This window comes from Capricornis sumatraensis, chromosome X, assembly GCF_032405125.1.
Source record: "Capricornis sumatraensis isolate serow.1 chromosome X, serow.2, whole genome shotgun sequence".
NCBI classification, from domain to species: Eukaryota; Metazoa; Chordata; class Mammalia; order Artiodactyla; family Bovidae; genus Capricornis; species Capricornis sumatraensis.
Window position 1 is genome coordinate 65,464,776 of NC_091092.1, and position 19,039 is coordinate 65,483,814.

Genomic DNA, 19,039 nt, shown 5'->3' on the forward strand with positions numbered 1-19,039 from the left:
CCATTTTCTTCTCTACTTAACTCTGCGAATCTCTCTGGGTATTCTGGGAGAACACTTAGGGAACTGATTACAGGCTAATTGGTCTCTCTCCTTTTGACTCCCCCTCTTCTCCTGGTCACCTCTATCTCCCTCCTCCCTCTTCTCTTCTCCAAGTAACTCTGTGAACCTCTCTGGGTGTCCCTCACTGTGGAGAATTTTTTCACCATTAACCTACATGTTTTATAATCTGTGCTGTGTGGATGGAGAAGTCTTGAGGTTACTGTAAGAATAAGACTAAAGCCAGAGGCAGGAGGCTTAAATCCAAAACGTGAGAACACCAGAAAACTCCTGATTCCAGGAAAGATTAATCCGCAAGAGCTCATCCAAAAGCCTCCATACCTACACTGGAACCAAGCTCCACCCAAGAGCCAACAAGTTCCAAAGCAAGACATACCACGCTAATTCTCCAGCAAGGCAGGAACATAGCCCTGAGCATAAAAATACAGGCTGCCGAAAGGCACGCCACACCCATAGACACCCCAAAACTCACTATTGGATACTTCATTGCTCTCCAGAGAGAAGAGATCCAGCTCCACCCACCAGAACACAGACACAAGCTTCCTTAACCAGGAAACTTTGACAAGTCACTAGTCTAACTCCACCCACAGGGAGCAACCTCCACAATAAAGAGGAACTACAAACTTCCAGCCTACAGAAAGTGAGAGTCAATTCCCTAGGCAGATTGATAAGAAGCCCAGGGTCCCCGAGGAGGAGAAAGGGATCTGGGGCTCTTGAAGGGGAGATAAGGGTCTGAAATTCTCAAGGAGGACGAAAGGACAAACATCTTTTTTTTCCTACATTCCTTAAACTTAGTCACATGAAACTTTTTTTTTTTTTTTCTTTAAGCCCGGAATTGATTACACAACAAACAACTCAATTTAAACTCTGTACTCCGTTCAGTTCAGTCACTCAGTCGTGTCCAACTCTTTGCAACCCCATGAATTGCAGCACGCCAGGCCTCCCATCCAACACCAACTCCCAGAGTTCACCAAACTCATGTCCATGGAGTCGGTGATGCCATCCAGCCATCTCATCCTCATCCCTTCTCCTCCTGCCCCCAATCCCTCCCAGCATCAGCGTCTTTCCCAATGAGTCAACTCTTCGCATGAGGTGGCCAAAGTACTGGAGGTTCAGCTTTAGCATCATTCCTTCCAAAGAAATCCCAGGGCTGATCTCCTCCAGAATGGATTGGTTAGATCTCCTTGCAGTCCAAGGGACTCTCAAGAGTCTTCTCCAACACCACAGTTCAAAAGCATCAATTCTTCAGCGCTCAGCTTTCTTCACAGTCCAACTCTCACATCCATACATTACCACTGGAAAAACGATAGCCTTGACTAGACGGACCTTAGTCGGCAAAGTAATGTCTCTGCCTTTGAATATGCTATCTAGGTTGGTCATAACTTTCCTTCCAAGGAGTAAGCATCTTTTAATTTCAAGGCTGCAATCACCATCTGCAGTGATTTTGGAGCCTAAAAAAATAAAGTTTGACACTGTTTCCATTGTTTCCCCATCTATTTCCCATGAAGTGATGGGACCAGATGCCATGATCTTTGTTTTCTGAATGTTGAGCCTTAAGCCAACTTTTTCACTCTCCTCTTTCACTTTCATCAAGAGGCTTTTTAGTTCCTCTTCACTTTCTGCCATAAGTGTGGGGTCATCTGCATATCGGAGGTTATTGATACTTCTCCCAGTAATCTTGATTCCAGCTTATGCTTCTTTCAGCCCAGCATTTCTCATGATGTACTCTGCATATGCGTTAAATAAGCAGGGTGACAATATGCAGCCTCGACGTACTCCTTTTCCTATTTGGAACCAGTCTGTTGTTCCATGTCCTGTTCTGTTGCTTCCTGACCTGCATATAGGTTTCTCAAGAGGCCGGTCAGGTGTTCTGGTATTCCTATCTCTTTAAGAATTTTCCACAGTTTATTGTGATCCACCCAGTCAAAGGTAAGGATTATATAACAACAATGTATCTGGCTTGAGGACAGTTTCTCCTTGAAAACCTTCTGGCTAATCCTGTTATCTTAAAATTTAAATTATGGGAGTGGATCTAGTAAGATATTTACAACCTTGAGACTTTTTTTTGATTTATTGTAATCTAATTAAAGTATATATTAACTAAACTAATTAAAGTATATAACTCCCTTGCTAACACTAGGGAGGGGGGCACTCTCTGTCCCCTTTCTGATGTCTATGTAAGAAGGTTTCTCTATCCCTTTTCTTACTTTAATAAACCTCTGCTATACTAAATCTCTTGAGTGATCAAGCCTGGTCCCTAGTCCTAAAGGTAAATCTTCAAAGATCATGAATCTGACGTCGTAAACCATAAGGTATCATCTTGGGGACTCGTCCAGGATCTTCAGGACAAGGTAAGAACACTCAGAACTCTAGCCTCTCTGCTTTCTCAGTATGCACATTTTCTGCTTTACTTTGGTGTGCTTTTGTGAATAAATGACATGCCCTGCATGAAGCAAGTGATGAGCCCTACTCTGCAGTTTTGTGCCTCATAATTATTGAAGGCAGCCCCAAAAAGGGGAGCCTTGTTGGGGGTTTATACCACCCTGCCAAGGCCAAGGGACGCCCAAGGTCTCTGCTAAGGGAGTGGCCAGAGATGGGCAAAGCATGTAGACCAAACTTTCCTTTCTTGGTCACCTTTTCCTGGTCTCTGGCCATTTCATAACTGTGTGGGGAATTAGAACTACTAACCTAATCTGTCGGATCATAGACTTTCAAGGGAATTGTGATCCATGCTGTTGTTATTGTCAACTACAAATGGCACTTACCAAGAGCATTGCCAATGACTGAACAACAAAGGCGTCTGCCATCTGCCTCTGTGGAGATTGAGGACTTCCCTGGTGGCTCAGAGGGCAAAGCGTCTGCCTGTAGTGCGGGAGACCTGGGTTTGATCCCTGCGTTGGGAAGATCCCCTAGAGAAGGAAATGGCAACCCACTCTAGTATTCTTGCCTGGAAAATCCCATGGACAGAGGAGCCTGGTGGGCTACAGTCCGTAGGGTCACAAACAGTTGGACAAGACTGAGTGACTTCACTTTCACTTTCTATGGAGATTGAACCTCATGCTACTATAGCTATTGACCTTCAACAATCCCTGAGGGAGTTCAGGGTGGAGTGAGGCACTCTGTGCTCCAGGCAATCTGGTGGGACAGGTCTTTAGATAGTTGGATGTTTCTAGGAACAGATTTTATGATCTCAATCCTTACATCTCCTCATATCTAGAGAATCACTAAATCCCTTCATGGTGATATCAGATCCTCATGACTAACAAAAAGCCTTTTGTAAAATGAGTGCTTCATGGTTTTCAACTCCCCCTTCACCAAAACCTTATATATTGTCTTTCCCCCACTACCACTTGGGAGCAGTCTCTCAGAGTTATCTGACATGCTGCCTTCCAGGCTGCAGTCCTCATTTTGCCCCACATAAAACTTTAACTCAAAACTCTCAAGTTGTACATTTTTTTTAGTCAACACTATGTACTTTTACTTAGACCCCAAGTATGGAAGTGCCTAGCCTTGCTGGGCAGAGAAGGTAAAGGCACCCCACTCCAGTACTCTTGCCTGGAAAATCCCATGGATGGAGGAACCTAGTAGGCTGCAGTCCATGGGGTCGCTAAGAGTCAGATATGACTGAGCAAATTCACTTTCACTTTTCACTTTCATGCATTGGAGAAGGAAATGGCAACCCACTCCAGTGTTCTTGCCTGGAGAATCCCAGGGATGGGGAAGCCTGGTCGGCTGCCATCTATGGGGTTGCACAGAATTGGACACGACTGAAGTGACTTAGCAGCAGCAATAGCAGTCTTGCTAGGAGCCGAAAGTCACAGGAGCACATTTGGGAGTGAAGTGGAACTCTAGCTCTAGGAACTTCTCTCAGGCTAGAGATCACTCTCTTGACTACCTGCTTCAGGAGACAGTCCTAAAAGGTGAGTCTTTGTCACGGCTGTGTCTCCTATCTATGTGGATAGAAGCACTGCTAGTGTCCATGAGGTTTTTGAGGATACAGACCGGGAATAGCAGGATCTGGTCAGATTGGAAATGCAATGGGCTTCTTCCTTTGGTAGTGCTAGCTCTTAGTGGACCAGAGGAGGCTCTCTGATGGTTTTTGTCTCAACTCCTTAGATATTTCTTTCTGCGTAATCTGTGGAAATGAACTGGAAGGATTGGTCCTAGTAGCTCAAGGACAAAAAAATCACTTTTTCCTCACTGGCCAACCCTCCAACACCTCTTTTGCTATAGTGGTCTGGTGATACTCAGAGAAGGGACATCTTGGTTGTTGTTCATCCTTTTATGACTCACTGCTTCTACTGCAGTCAGGACTGTACTCAGGAGTGTGCATGGGCACATGTAAGCTAGTAGTCCCAGCTTGGGAAACATTCTGGGAAACTACTCTGGCAAATCAAACAAAGGTCTTGGTGGTATGGCACTAAGTCAATCTGAGATGCCATCAGGTCTACCCTGGTGCGTCTCCACCCCACCTTGGTGGTAGAACTGGGAGGGACGAGTAAGGCACCTGCATCGGTAAGGGACAGACTAAGTCCGAGCAGGGAAGGAGAGCTTTGGTGGAGAGTCTGTCTACACCCCTACCTAGAGCAGGAAAAGATGCTTCCAGTGGAAAAAAAAAAAAAGCCATGGCTATGGATGCCGCTTTTTTCTCTCTTACAGATGAGAGATTGCAGTTCCAGAACCACTTCTTTAAAATGTACTTAAAAAACTGGGACAAGCTCAATCTAAGAATTTAAAACTAGACCGGTTCTGTAGAAAACAAGAGAAATGGCTAGAAGTGCTATATGTGTTCCTCTTTCTCTCTCTGCAAGACATGCCAGATTTATGTCCTAAGGGGGAAGGTTTGTATCTGGAACCTTCAGCTCCCTCCTGTCCTCTACTTTGCTCCTATATCTGGGACTCCCAACTGAACAGACTGAGCATTAGGGCACTCTTCCAGGAGGGGTTGTCTCAGTCTCAGTAGAAATTAAAACAGTACCAATTGTGGTCAAGACTATCTAGAGAATCCAGAAAAGTACATAGATACCTTTATGGGAAGCCACCTTTACTTTATGACCGTACTTGGAATGATGTAATATATGTCCTGGGACAGACACTGACTCCTGACTCAAAAACCCGAATTTTTGGGGAAGCTCTTACTTTTGGAGATGAGTGGCTTGAACATGAGACAAGAAGAAAGAGGGAACATGAAGTAGCCCTCCTTCCTACTAGGAGCCAAACAGTTCCCATAACAGACCCACTTTGCCAGATGTATTCTTGTAGGACTTAAGCAAGTGCATGCTAAGACTTTAAACTATGCTAAGTTGGCTGACATAGAACAGGGAGAGAAGGAAACTCCTGGTAAATTCCTAGATAGACTCTGGGAGGCTATCCACAAGTGTACTGATGTTGATCCTGAAAGTGCAGAGGGAGAAATTATGTTAAAAGATAGATTTCTCACTCAGTTGGCTCCAGATATCTGCTGTAAGTTACAAAAACAGGAATTTGAACCAAATTAGCCTTTAGAAAAATTGTTGCAGCTGGCTCAGACAATATATTATGGTAGAGGATACGAGGAGGAAAAATTGAGGCAAAAAAGGAACAGGCAAAAGACTGAAGCCCCAACAATGGCTGTTAGACATGCTCTGAAACAGCCTGAGAAAAATTCCCAGAGGAACCCAGTTGAAAAGGGATGGATTTTTTATTACTGTAGAAAGGAGGGGCATCTCAAGTGGGATTACCCTCAGGCATCTAAGCCACCCTCAGCTCCAGGTCCAGTCTGCAAAGGACCACACTGGAGAAGAGACTGCCCTCTGAGGTGTAGGCCCCAGGGATAAGACTCAAGACAATCTGGACTGAAGGTGCCTGGGGGTCCCCACACAAGCTTCCATCCTAATTACACCTGAGGAACCGCAGGTATTAATAACTGTGGAGGGCCAATCAGTTGAGCTCCTTTGGACACTGGGGCAACTTTCTCTGAGCTCACTGAAGCTTGTGGTCTGCTTTTCTCCCGATCCACTACAGCAATAGGACTGTCTTATAGGACTGTCTTGATGATCCAAACATTATTACGTTAGTCATCCTTTAAGTGGAAACTGGGACTCTGTGCTATTTTCTTATGAGTTTCTAATTATGACAGAGTCTCCCTCACTCCTTCTGGGCAGGGATATACTGAACAAATTCCAGGCCTCTGTTTTCATGAATATGGGACCAGCTCTTTTTAATGGAACAAACTATAAATCCAACAGTGTGGGCTAATTTAAAAAAAAAAAAATGTGAGTCAAGCACAAAATGTTCCTGTCGTTATCAAACTCAATGACCCCCGCCTATTTTCACATCAAAAAGAAATATCCATTAACGTCTGAGGTCTTAAGGAAGGGTTAAAATCCGTCACTGAAAATTTAAAGGAGCAGGGGCTATTAATTGCCTGTAGTATTTCATGCAACACTCCGAATTTGGGTGTGAAAAAGCCAAATGATAAATGGAGATTAGTTCAAGATTTATGAATAATAAATGAGGCTGTGGTTCCTTTTACTCGTATGCCAAAAAAAAAAAAAAGGATTTTCTTGCTTACAGGTCTGGGTAGACACTTACTGGATGGATTGAGGCCTTTCTCTGCCATAGTGAACGGGCTAAAGAAGTTGTGAAATTTTAATCCATGAAATTATTCCGTTTCAGCTGCCACAGAGCCTCCAGAGTGACAATGGCTCCACTTTTACAGCTACTGTAACTCAAGGGGTGTCAAAAGCTCTAGAAATATAATATGACTTACACTATACCTGGAGACCCCAATCTTCAGGAAAGGTAGAAAAGTCTAATGACATTATTAAGAGACATCTGTGTAAACTAACTCAGGAAACACAAGACAGCAGGTTAACAGTTCTACCTAGAGCTTTAATGAGGGCTCTAACTGCCCCGCCACACACAAAAGAAGGGACAGTCTTTATGATAGACTGTTTTTGTGCACAAATATTGTCATAGATCCTGAAGCCTCAAAATTAACTATGTAACTCAGCTTTTAGCTTTTCCACAGACATTACCAGGAGGTTAACTCCTGGCCCAGCCTTTGAGTCAAACAAGCTGCTGTTTGAGTCAGAAACCAAGATAGGCCTAAGAATCTAGGTGGGCTTGCTTCTGCTGTATCCAAAAGTCCTGAGTCTGCCATTTGACCCTCAAGACAGTGCCTTCCTGTCCTGGACTCATTCCTACACCACATTCAACAACTGACATAATTGCTGGTGAACACTCCCCTCCTCATCAGCTGAAGACTTCCCATGGTGGGTTTGTCCACTTCAAGGAAAGGAATTTCTTCAACTCTGAGAATACTTTCACCAACAACAATCATATGTGATGCCTCTTCTTGATCTGATGACATCTAACAATCCTAAGAAAGAATGATGTAACTATGGACATAATGTAACTTTTAATTTTGGTTTCATTTTAACTTGGTTTAATGGCTCTTTTGCCTTACATCTATAACTATAAAATGGGGTTTGTTTCTAACCATATGAAAGCTTTAAAGTTACAAATGGTTGTCCAAGCTCCTACAAGTACCACAACCTCCTCCAACTATTATTTGAGGCCCCTGGATTAGAGATCCTCAATACGAGGGTTAGGAGAATATGTTGCCTCAACAATTTAGGGACCATGCCCCTCAACAGTAGAAAGTAGTTATGGAATGAAAACGATGCCCCTTTCCCTTGGCAACATAATTCTTCTAAAAGAAAAGGGGTGAATGAGAGAGTCAATTCCTAGGCAGATTGATAAGAAGTCTGAAGTCCCCAAGGAGGAGAATGGGGTCTGGGGCTCTCAAAGCAAAGATAATGATCTGGAATTCTCAAGGAGGAAGAAAGGACAGACATCTTTTTTTCTCTACATTCCTTAGTCTTAGTCACATAAAACACTTTTTTTTTTTCATTAAGCCTGGAACTGATGATTACACAACAAATAACTCAGTTTAAACCCTGTACTAGGGATTATATAACAACAATGTATCCTGCTTGAGCATAGTTTCTTCTTCCTGAAAACCTTCTGGTTAATACTGTTATCTTAAAATGTAAATTATGGGAGTAGGTCTAGTAAGATCTTTACAACCTTGAGACATCCTTATGATTAATTGTAATAACTGGCTTCCCTGGTGGTGCAGAGGGTAAAGCGTCTGCCAGCAATGTGGGAGACCTGGGTTCGATCCCTGGGTTGGGAAGATCCCCTGGAGAAAGAAATGGCAACCCACTCCAGTATTCTTGCCTGGAGAATCCCATGGACGGAGGAGCCTGGCGGGCTACAGTCCACGAGTCGCAAAGAGTAGGACACAACTAAGCGACTTCACTTTCACTTTCAATTAAAGTATACAACTACCTTACTAACACTAGCAAGGGGGCACTCACCATCCACCTGCTGATGTCTATGTCAGAAGCTTTCTCTATCCCTTTTCTTACTTTAATAAAATTCTGCTACACAAAAGTTCTTGAGTGATCAAGCCTGGTCCCTGGTCCTGAAGCTACATCTTCCTTGGAGATCATGAATCCAACATCATTCACCATAAGCTATCAAAAGGCCACCCCAAACATAGCAATCTAAACAAAATGAAAAGGCACAGAAATATTCAGCAGGTAAAGGAACACAATAAGTGCCCACCAAAACAAACAAAAGAGGAGGAGATAGGGAGTCTACCTGAAAAAGAATAAAGATGATCTAAAATTTTGAAAACAAAATGGAGTTACAGATAAATAGACTAGAGATAAGGATTGAGAAGATACAAGATATGTTTAACAGGGACCTAGAAGAAATTTAAAAAGAGTTAATCAATAATGAATAATTCAATAACTGAGATCAAAATCACTCTAGAAGGAACCAACAGTAGAATAACTGAGGCAGAAGAGAGGATAAGTGAGGTAGAAGATAGAATGGTGAAAATAAAGGAGCAGAGAGGGAAAAAAGGAAAAAGAATGAAAAGAAATGAGAACAACCTCAGGAGACCTCTGGGAAAATGTCAAATGCCCCAACATTCGAATCATAGGAATTCTAGAAGAAGAAAACAAAAAAGAAAGGTGATGAGAAAATACTTAAGAAGATAATAGTTGAAAATGTCCTTAAAATGGGGAAGGAAATAGCCACCTAAGTCGAAGAAAGGCAGAGTCCCAAACAAGATAAATCCAAGGCAAAACACCCCAAGTCACATATTAATCAAATTAATGAATATCAAACACAAAGAAAAAATATTAAAAGCAGCAAGGGAAAAGCAACAAATAGCACACAAGGGGATTCCCACAAGGATAACAGCTGATCTTTCAATAGAAACTCTTCAGGCCAGAAGGCAATGGCAGTACATACTTAAAGGGATTAAAGACAAAAACCTACAACCCAGATCATTATACCCAGCAAGGATTTTATTCAAACATGAAGGAGAAATCAAAAGCTTTACAGACAAACAAAAGCTGAAAAAAATCAGCACCACCAAACCAGCTCTTCAACAAATGCTAAAGGATCTTCACTAAAGAGTAAACACAAAAAAAAGGTTTATAAACTCAAACCCAAAACAACAAAGTAAATGGCAATGGGATTATACTTACTAATAATTACCTTAAATGTAAAGAGCTTGAATGCCCCAACCAAAAGACAAAGACTGGCTGAATGGATAAAAAGACAAAATTTCTATATATGCTGCCTACAGGAGACCCACCTCAAAACAAGGGACATATACAGACTGCACGTTAAGGGCTGAAAAAGATATTTCACGCAAATGGAGACCAAAAGAAAGCCAGGGTAGCAATACTCATATCAGATATAATAGACTTTGAAATACAGGCCATGAAAAGAGAAAAAATTGACACTACATAATGACCAAAGAACCGATCCAAGAAGAAGATATAACAATTATAAATACATATTCTGAAAGAGATGGGGATACCAGACCACCAGACCTGCCTCTTGAGAAACCTATATGCAGGTCACGAAGCAACAGTTAGAACTGGACATGGAACAATAGACTGGTTCCAAATAGGAAAAGGAGTACATCAAGGCTGTATATTGTCACCCTTCTTACTTAACTTATATGCAGAGTACATCATGAGAAATGTTAGGCTGGAAGAAGCACAAGCTGGGATCAAGATTGCCAGGAGAAATAACAATAACCTCAGATATGCAGATGACACCACCCTTATGGCAGAAAGTGAAGAGGAGCTAAAAAGCCTCTTGATGAAAGTGAAAGTGGAGAGTGAAAAAGTTGGCTTAAGGCTCAACATTCAGAAAATGAAGATCATGGCATCTGGTCCCATCACTTCATGGGAAATAGATGGGGAAACAGTGGAAACAGTGTCAGACTTTATTTTTGGGGGCTCCAAAATCACTGCAGATGGTGATTGCAGCCTTGAAATTAAAAGACGCTTACTCCTTGGAAGGAAAGTTATGACCAACCTAGATAGCATATTCAAAAGTAGAGACATACTTTGCTGACTAAGGTCCATCTAGTTAAGGCTATGGTTTTTCCAGTGGTCATGTATGGATGTGAGAGTTGGACTGTGAAGAAAGCTGAGCCCTGAAGAATTGATACCTTTGAACTGTGGTGTTGGAGAAGACTCCTGAGAGTTCCTTGGCCTGCAAGGAGATCCAACCTGTTCATTCTGAAGGAGATCAGCCCTGGGATTTCTTTGGAAGGAACAATGCTAAACCTGAAACTCCAGTACTTTGGCTACCTCATATGAAGAGTTAACTCATTGCAAAAGACTCTGATGCTGGGAGGGATTGGGGGCAGGAGGAGAAGGGGATGACAGAGGATGAGATGGCATCACCGACTCGATAGACATGAGTTTGTGTGAACTCTGGGAGATGGTGGTGGACAGGGAGGCCTGGTGTGCTGCCATTCATGGAGTCACAAGACTTGTACACGACTGAGCAACTGAACTGAACTGAACTGATGCACCCAACATAGTAGCATTGCAATATGTAAGGCAAATGCTAATGAGAATGAAAGGGGAAATTACCAGTATCACAATAATAGTGGAAGACATTAATACCCCACTCCCACCTATGGATAGATCAACAGAACAGAAAATTAGCAAGGAAACACAAACTTTTAATGATACAATGGACCAGTTAGACCTAATTGATATCTATAGGACATTTAACCCCCCAAATAATGAATTTCAACTCTTTCTCAAGTGCACAAGGAACATTCTCCAGAATAGATCACATCCTGAGTCATAATACTAGCCTTGGCAAATTCAAAAATATTAAAATCATTTCAAGCATCTTTTCTGCTCACAATGCAGTAAGATTAATGTCAACTACAGGACAAAAACTATTAAAGATACAAACATATGGAGGCTAAGCAACATGCTTCTGAATAAGCATCAAAGCACAAAAGAAATAAAAATATGCATAGAAACAAATGAAAATGAAAACACAACAACCCAAAACCTATGGGATTCAGTAAAAGCAGTGCTAAGGGGAAGGTTCATAGCAGTACAAGCTTACCTCAAGTAACAAGAGTAAAATGAAATAAATAACGTAATTCTATACCTAATGAAACTAGAAAAAGAAGAAGTGAAGAACACCATGGTTAGTGGAAGGAAAGAAATTATAAAAAATTAGGGCATAAATAAATGAGAAAGAAACACAGGAGACTATAGCAAAAACCAACAAAGCTAAAAGCTAATTCTTGGAGAAGATAAAGAAAAGAGACAAACAATTAGCCAGACTCATCAAGGAAAAAAAGGGAGAAGAGTCAAATCAACAAAATTAGAAATGAAAATGGAGAGATCACAACAGACAACACAAAAATACAAAGGATCATAAGAGACTACTATCAGCAACTATATGCCAATAAAATGGACAAATACTTAGATAAGTGTAATCTTCCAAAACTGAACCAGGAAGAAATAGAAAATATTCACAGAGCCATCACAAGCACAGAAATCGAAACTGTAATAAAAAAAAAAAATCTTCCAACAAACAAAAGCCCAGGACCAGATGGCTTCACAGCTGAATTCTATGAAAAAATTTAGAGAAGAGCTAATACCTATTCTACTCAAACTCTTCCAGAAAATTTCAGAGGAAGATAAACTGCCAAACTCATTCTATGTGGCCACCATCATCCTAATACCAAACCAGACACAGATGCTCCAAATCCTCAACAAAATTTTAGCAAACAGAATCCAACAACACATTAAAAACATCATATATCATGATCAAGTGTGCTTTATCCCAGGGATACAAGGATTCTTCAATACTCGCAAATCAATGAAATACACCACATTAACAGATTGAAATGTAAAAAACATGATTACCTCAACAGATGCAGAGAAAGCCTTTGACAAAATTCAACATCCATTTATGCTAAAGACCCTCCAGACAGCAAGCATAGAAGGAACATACCTCAACATAATAAAAAAACACATATAATAAACCCACAGCAAACATTATTCTCAATGGTGAAAAATTGAAAGCATGACAGCAGGCATGGAAGGAACACACCTCTCAACAAAATAAAAGCCATATATGATAAACCCACAGCAAACACTATCCTCAATGGTGAAAAATTGAAAGCATTTCCCCTAAAGTCAAGAACAAGATAAGGGTGCCCATGCTCACCACTACTACTCAACACAGTTTTGGAAGTTTTAGCCATAGCAATCAGAGCAGAAAAAGAAATGAAAAGAATCCAGATTGGAAAAGAAGAAGTAAAACTCTCAGTGTTTGCAAATAAAATGATTGTCTACATAGAAAACCCTAAAGATTCCACCAGAAAATTACTAGAGCTAATCAATGAATATAGCAAAGTTGCAGGACAGAAGATTAACACACAGAAATCCCTTACATTCCTAAACACTAACAATGAGAAAACAGAAAGCGAAATTAAGGAAACAATTTCATTTACCATTGCAACAAAAAGAATAAACTACTTAGGAATAAATCTACCTAAAGTAACAAAAGACTTGTATATAGAAAACTATAAAACACTGATGAAAGAATCAAAGACCATGTTCAGGGATCGGAAGAATCAATATAGTGAAGATAAGAATACTACGCAAAACAATAGATAGATTCAATGCAGTCCCTATCAAGCAAGCAACATTATTTTTCACAGAACTAGGACAAATAATTTTCACACTTTGTATGGAAATACAAAGAAACTTGAATAGCCAAATCAGTCTTGAGAAAGTAGAATGGAACTGGAGGAATCAACCTGCCTGACTACAGACTATACTACAAAGCTACAGTCATCAAGATCATATGGTACTGGTGCAAAGACAGAAATATAGATCAATGGAACAAAATAGAAAGCCCATAGATAAATCCATACACCTACAGATATCATATCTTTGACAAAGGAGGGAAGAATATACAATGGAGAAAAGACAATCTCTTTTAAAAGTGGTGCTAGCAAGGGAATATTACTCAGTTATTAAAAAGAATGCATTTCAATCCGTTCTAATGAGGTGGATGAAAATGGAGTCTATTATACAGAGTGAAGCAAGTTAAAAGGAAAATACCAATACAGCATATTAATGCACATATATATAATTTAGAAGGATGGAAATGATGACCCTATATGTGAGAGAGCAAAAGAGACACAGAAGTAGAAAACAGACCCTAGGACTTTGTGGGAGAAGGCGAAAGTGGTACGATTTGAGAGAATAGCATTGAAACATGTATATTAACATATTTGAAACAGATTGTTAGTCCAGGTTCCATGCATGAGACAGGGTGCTCAGAGCCGGTGCAATGTGATGACCCTGATGGATGGGGTGGGGAGGTAGGGGGGAGGGAGGTTCAGGATGGGGGACACAGGTACACCCATGGCTGATTCATGTCAATGTATGGGAAAAACCACTACAATACTGTAAATTAATTAACCCCCAATTAAAATAATTAATTTAAAAAATAAAAATAAAAAGTGGAGCTGGAAAACTGGTCAACCACTTTTAAAAGAATGAAACCAGAACACTTTATAACACCATACACAAAAATAAACTCAAAATAAAGTAAAGATCTAAATGTAAGACCAGAAACTATAAAAATCCTAGAGGAAAACATAGGCAAAACACTGACATAAATCACAGGAGGATCCTCTATGACCCACCACTCAGAGTAATGGAAATAAAAGCAAAAATAAACAAATGGAACCTAACTAAACTTAAAAGCTTTTGCACAACTAAGGAAATTACAAGCAAGGTGAAAAAACAGCATTCATAATGGGAGAAAATAAATGCAAATGACACAACTGGCTTTTAAAGAATTAATCTCAAAAGCATACAAGTGCCTTATGCAGCTCAATACCAGAGAAACAAATGACCCAATCAAAAAATTGGCCAAAGAACTGAACTGAGATTTCTCTAAAGAAGACATACACATGGCTAACAGACACATGAAAAGATGCTGAACATCACTCATTATCAGTTCAGTTCAGTTCAGTTCAGTCATTCAGTCGTGTCCGACTCTGCAACCCCATGAAGCACACCAAGCCTACCTGTACATCATCAACTTCCGGAGTCCACACAAACCAACATCCATCGAGTCAGTGATGACATCCAACCATCGCATCCTTTGTTGTCCCCATCTCCTCCTGTCCTCAATATTTCCCAGCATCAGGGTCTTTTCAAATGAGTCAGCTCTTCTTATCAGGTGGCCAAAGTATTGCAGTTTCAGCTTCAACATCAGTCCTTCCAATGAATACCCAGGACTGACCTGCTTTAGGATGGACTGGCTGGATCTCCTTGCAGTCCAAGGGACTCTCAAGAGTCTTCTCCAACACCACAGTTCAAAAGCATCAATACTTAGGCACTCAGCTTTCTTTAGAGTCCAACTCTCACATCCATACATGACCACTGGAAAAACCATAGCCTTGACTAGACAGACCTTTGTTGGCACAGTAATGTCTCTGCTTTCTAATATGCTGTCTAGGTTGGTCATAACTTTCCTTCCAAGGAGGAAGAGTCTTTTAATTTCATGGCTGCAATCACCATCTGCAGTGAATTTGGAACCCAGAAAAATTAAGTCAGCCACTGTTTTCACTGTTTCCTCATCTATTTCCCATGAAATGATGGGACCAGATGCCATAATCTTAGTTTTCTCAATGTTGAGTTTTAAGCCAACCTTTTCACTCTCCTCTTTCACTTTCATCAAGAGGCTCTTTAGTTCTTCTTCACTTTCTGCCATAAGTGTGGCAAATCAAATCACAGTGATGTACCATCTCACACCAGTCAGAATGGCTGCTATCAAAAAGTCCACAAACAATAAATGCTGGAGAGGGTGTGGAGGAAAGGGAACCATCTTACACTGTTGGTGGGAATGCAAGCTATACAGCCATTATGGAAAGCAGTGTGGATATTCCTTAAAAAACTAGAAACAGAACTGCCATAAGACCCAGCAATCACACTGCTGGGCATACACACCAAGGAAACCACAATTGAAAGAGACATGTGTACCCGAATGTTCATTGCAGCACTGTCTACAATAGCTAAGACATGGAAGCAACCTAGATATTCATTGGCAGATGAATGGATAAGAAAGCTGTGGTACATATACACAATGGACTATTACTCAGCTATTAAAAGGAATGCATTTGAATCAGTTCTAATGAGGTGGATAAAACTGGGGTCTATTATACAGAGTGAAGTAATTCAGAAAGTAAAACATCAATACAGTATATTAATGCATATATATGGAATTTAGAAACATGGTAATGATGACCCTACACTCACATAGCAAAAGGGACACAGATATAAAGAACAGACTTTTGGATTCTGTTTGAAAAGGCGAGGATGGGATGATTTGAGAGAGTAACACTGAACCATGTATATTACCATATGTGAAATTGATTGCCAGTCCAGGTGCAATGCATGAGGCTAGGTGCTCAAGGGCCAGCGCACTGAAAAAACCCTGAGGGAAGGGAGGGAAAGGAGGTGGGAGGGGGTTTCAGCATGGGGTACACATGTACACCTATGGCTGATTCATGTCAATGTAAGGCAAAAACCACTACAATACTGTAAAGTAATTACCGCGAATGGGAATAAATATTATTTTTTTAAAAAAAGAATTCAACCTTGAAGCCTGGGAAAAGGAGACCTCGACCACAATAAGTTAAATAAAAATAATGAAAAGGCAAAGAAATACTACACAAATGAAGGAACAAACTAGAAAAAGTGAAGTCCAAATAAATGAAGAAAAAATAGGCAAACTCCCTAAAAAAAAATTCAGAATAATGATAATAAAGATGATCAGAGACCTTGAAAACAAAATGGACCTGGATGAATTAAGGAACAGAAATACAGAGACAAACAACACAATTACTAAAATTAAAAATACTCTATAAGGAATTAATAGCAGAATATGTGAAGTAGAAAAATGCATCAGTGAACTGGAAGATAAAATGATGGAAATAACTTTTGAAGAGAATAATAAAGTAAAGAGTGAAAAGAACTGAGGATAGTCTCAGAAAACTCTGCAACAATGTCAAACATTTGAATTCTAGGTGTCTTAGAAGAAAAAGAGCAAAAAAAAAAAAGAGTATGAGAAAATTTTTGAAGAGAGTATAGCTGAAAATTTAAAGTACTGAAAGGGAAAAATCTAAAACCAAGATTACTGTACCTGGCGAGGATCTCATTCAAAATTGATGGAGAAATCAAAAGCTTTTCAGACAAGCAAAAGTGAAGAGAATTCAATACCACCAAACCAGCTTTACAAAAAATGTTAAAGGGACTTACATAGTCAAGAAATACAAGAGAAGAAAAAGGATCTGCAAAATCAACACAAAACAATTAAGAAAATGACAACAGGAGCATACATATCAATAATAACTTTAAATGTAAATGGATTAAATGCTCCAACCAAAAGACACAGACTCAATGAATGGATACAAAAACAAGACCCATGTATATGCTGTCTACAAGTAACCCACTTCAGATGTAAAGACATATATAGACTTAAAATTAGAGGATGGAAAAATATATTCCATGCAAATGGGAAGCAAAAGAAAGCTAGAGTAGCAATTCTCATATCAGACAAAATGGAGCATAAAATAAAGATTATTACAAAAGATAAGGAAGGATAGTACAAGAGGAAGACATAATAATTGTAAATATCTATGCACTCAACATAGGAGCACCTCAATACATAAGGAAATCACTAACAGACATAAAAGGAGAAATTGACAGTAACACAACAATAGTAGGACATTTTAACACCCCACTCACACCAATGGACTGATCATCAAAACAGAAAATTAATAAGGAAACACAAGTCTTAAATGATACATTAGATGAGATGGGTCTCACCCAAATGTAGAAGAATAAATCTTCTCAAGTGCATATGGAAGATTCTCCAGGATAGACTACATCTTGGGTCACAAATGAAACCTCAGTAAATCTAAGAAAACTGAAATCATACCAAGCATCTTCTCTAATCACAACACTATGAGACTAGACATCAATTACAAGAAAAAAAAAAACTGTAATAAACACGAACACATGCAGATTAAACCACACTTTTCTAAATACCCAGCAGGTTACTGAAGAAGTCAAAAAAAATTCTAGAAAAATAAAATGACAATTAAAACATGAAAACTCAAACCTTATGGGACACAGCAAAAGCAGTTCTAAGAGGGAAGTTTACAGCAATACAATCCTACCTCAAGAAACAAGAAAAACATAGAATAGACAACAGCTGGTAAAAGAAAAAAAACAAAAAAACTCAAAGTTTGTACAAGGAAAGAAATAATTAAGATTCAAGCAGAAATAAATGAAAAAGAAATGAAAAAAACAATAGTAAAGATTAATAAAACTAAAAGCTGGTTCTTTGAGAAGATAAACAAAATTGACAAGCCTTTAGCCAGACTCATCAAGAAAAAAAGAGAAAAGAATCAAATCACTAAAACTGGAAATGAAAAAGGAGAAGGATACAACAGACAATGCAGAAATAGAAAAGATTATAAGAGACTATTATGAACAACTACATGGAAATACAATGGATAACCTGGAATAATTAGACAGATTCTTATAGACTTCTTATAAGATTCTTATAGACTTCTTATAGACTTCTTCCAAGACTGATCCAGGAAGAAGTAGAAATTATGAAACCCAATTACAAGCACTGAAACTGAAGCCGTGATCAAAATCTCCCAAAAAACAAAAGCCCAGAACCAAATGGCTTCACAGGAGAACTCTATCAAATATTTAGAGAAGAGTTAATGCCTATCCTTCTAAAACTCTTTCAAAAAATGGCAGAGGATGGAATACTTCCAAACTCATTCTACAAGGCCACCATCACCCTGATACCAAAGCCAGACAAAAACAACACACAAGAAACAAAACTACGGGCCAATATCACTGATGAACATAGATGCAAAAACCCTCAACAAAATTTTAGCAAACAATTCAGCAACACATCAAAAAGCTCATACACCATGATCAAGCTGGGTTTACTCCAGAAATGCAAGGATTCTTCAATATATGCAAGTTAATCAATGTGATACACCATATTAACACATTGAAAGATAAAAACCATATGATCATCTCAACATATGCAGAAAAAACCTTTGACAAAATTCAGCATCCATTTATGATTAAAACTCTTCAAGAAATGAGCACAGAAGGAACCTACCTCAACATAGTAAAGGACATATATGATACACCTAGAGCAAACCTTATTCTCAATAGTGAAAAACTGAAAGCATTCCTCCTAAGATCAGGAACAAGACAAGGGTGTCCATTGTCACCACTATTCTTCAACATAGTTCTGGAAGTCCTAGCTACAACAATAAGAGAAGAAAAAGAAATAAAAGGAATCCAGATCATAAAAGAAGTAGAGCTCTCACTGTTTGCAGATGATATGATAATGTACATAGAAAACCTTAAAGATAGTATCAGAAAATTACTAGAGCTAATCAGTGAATTTAGCAAAATTTCAGGTACAAAATCAGTACATGGTCATCACTTGCATTACTATACAGTAACAATGAAAAATCAGAAAGAGAAATTAAGGAATCAATCCCATTCCAAAAAGA

At 39.4% G+C, this 19,039-nt stretch overlaps 1 protein-coding gene across 1 annotated transcript in view; it reads right to left on the reverse strand.

The window, feature by feature from the left end:
• Positions 1-19,039, reverse strand: part of DACH2 (dachshund family transcription factor 2) — a 986,384-nt gene that overhangs the window by 724,496 nt on the left and 242,849 nt on the right. The window lies entirely within an intron of this gene.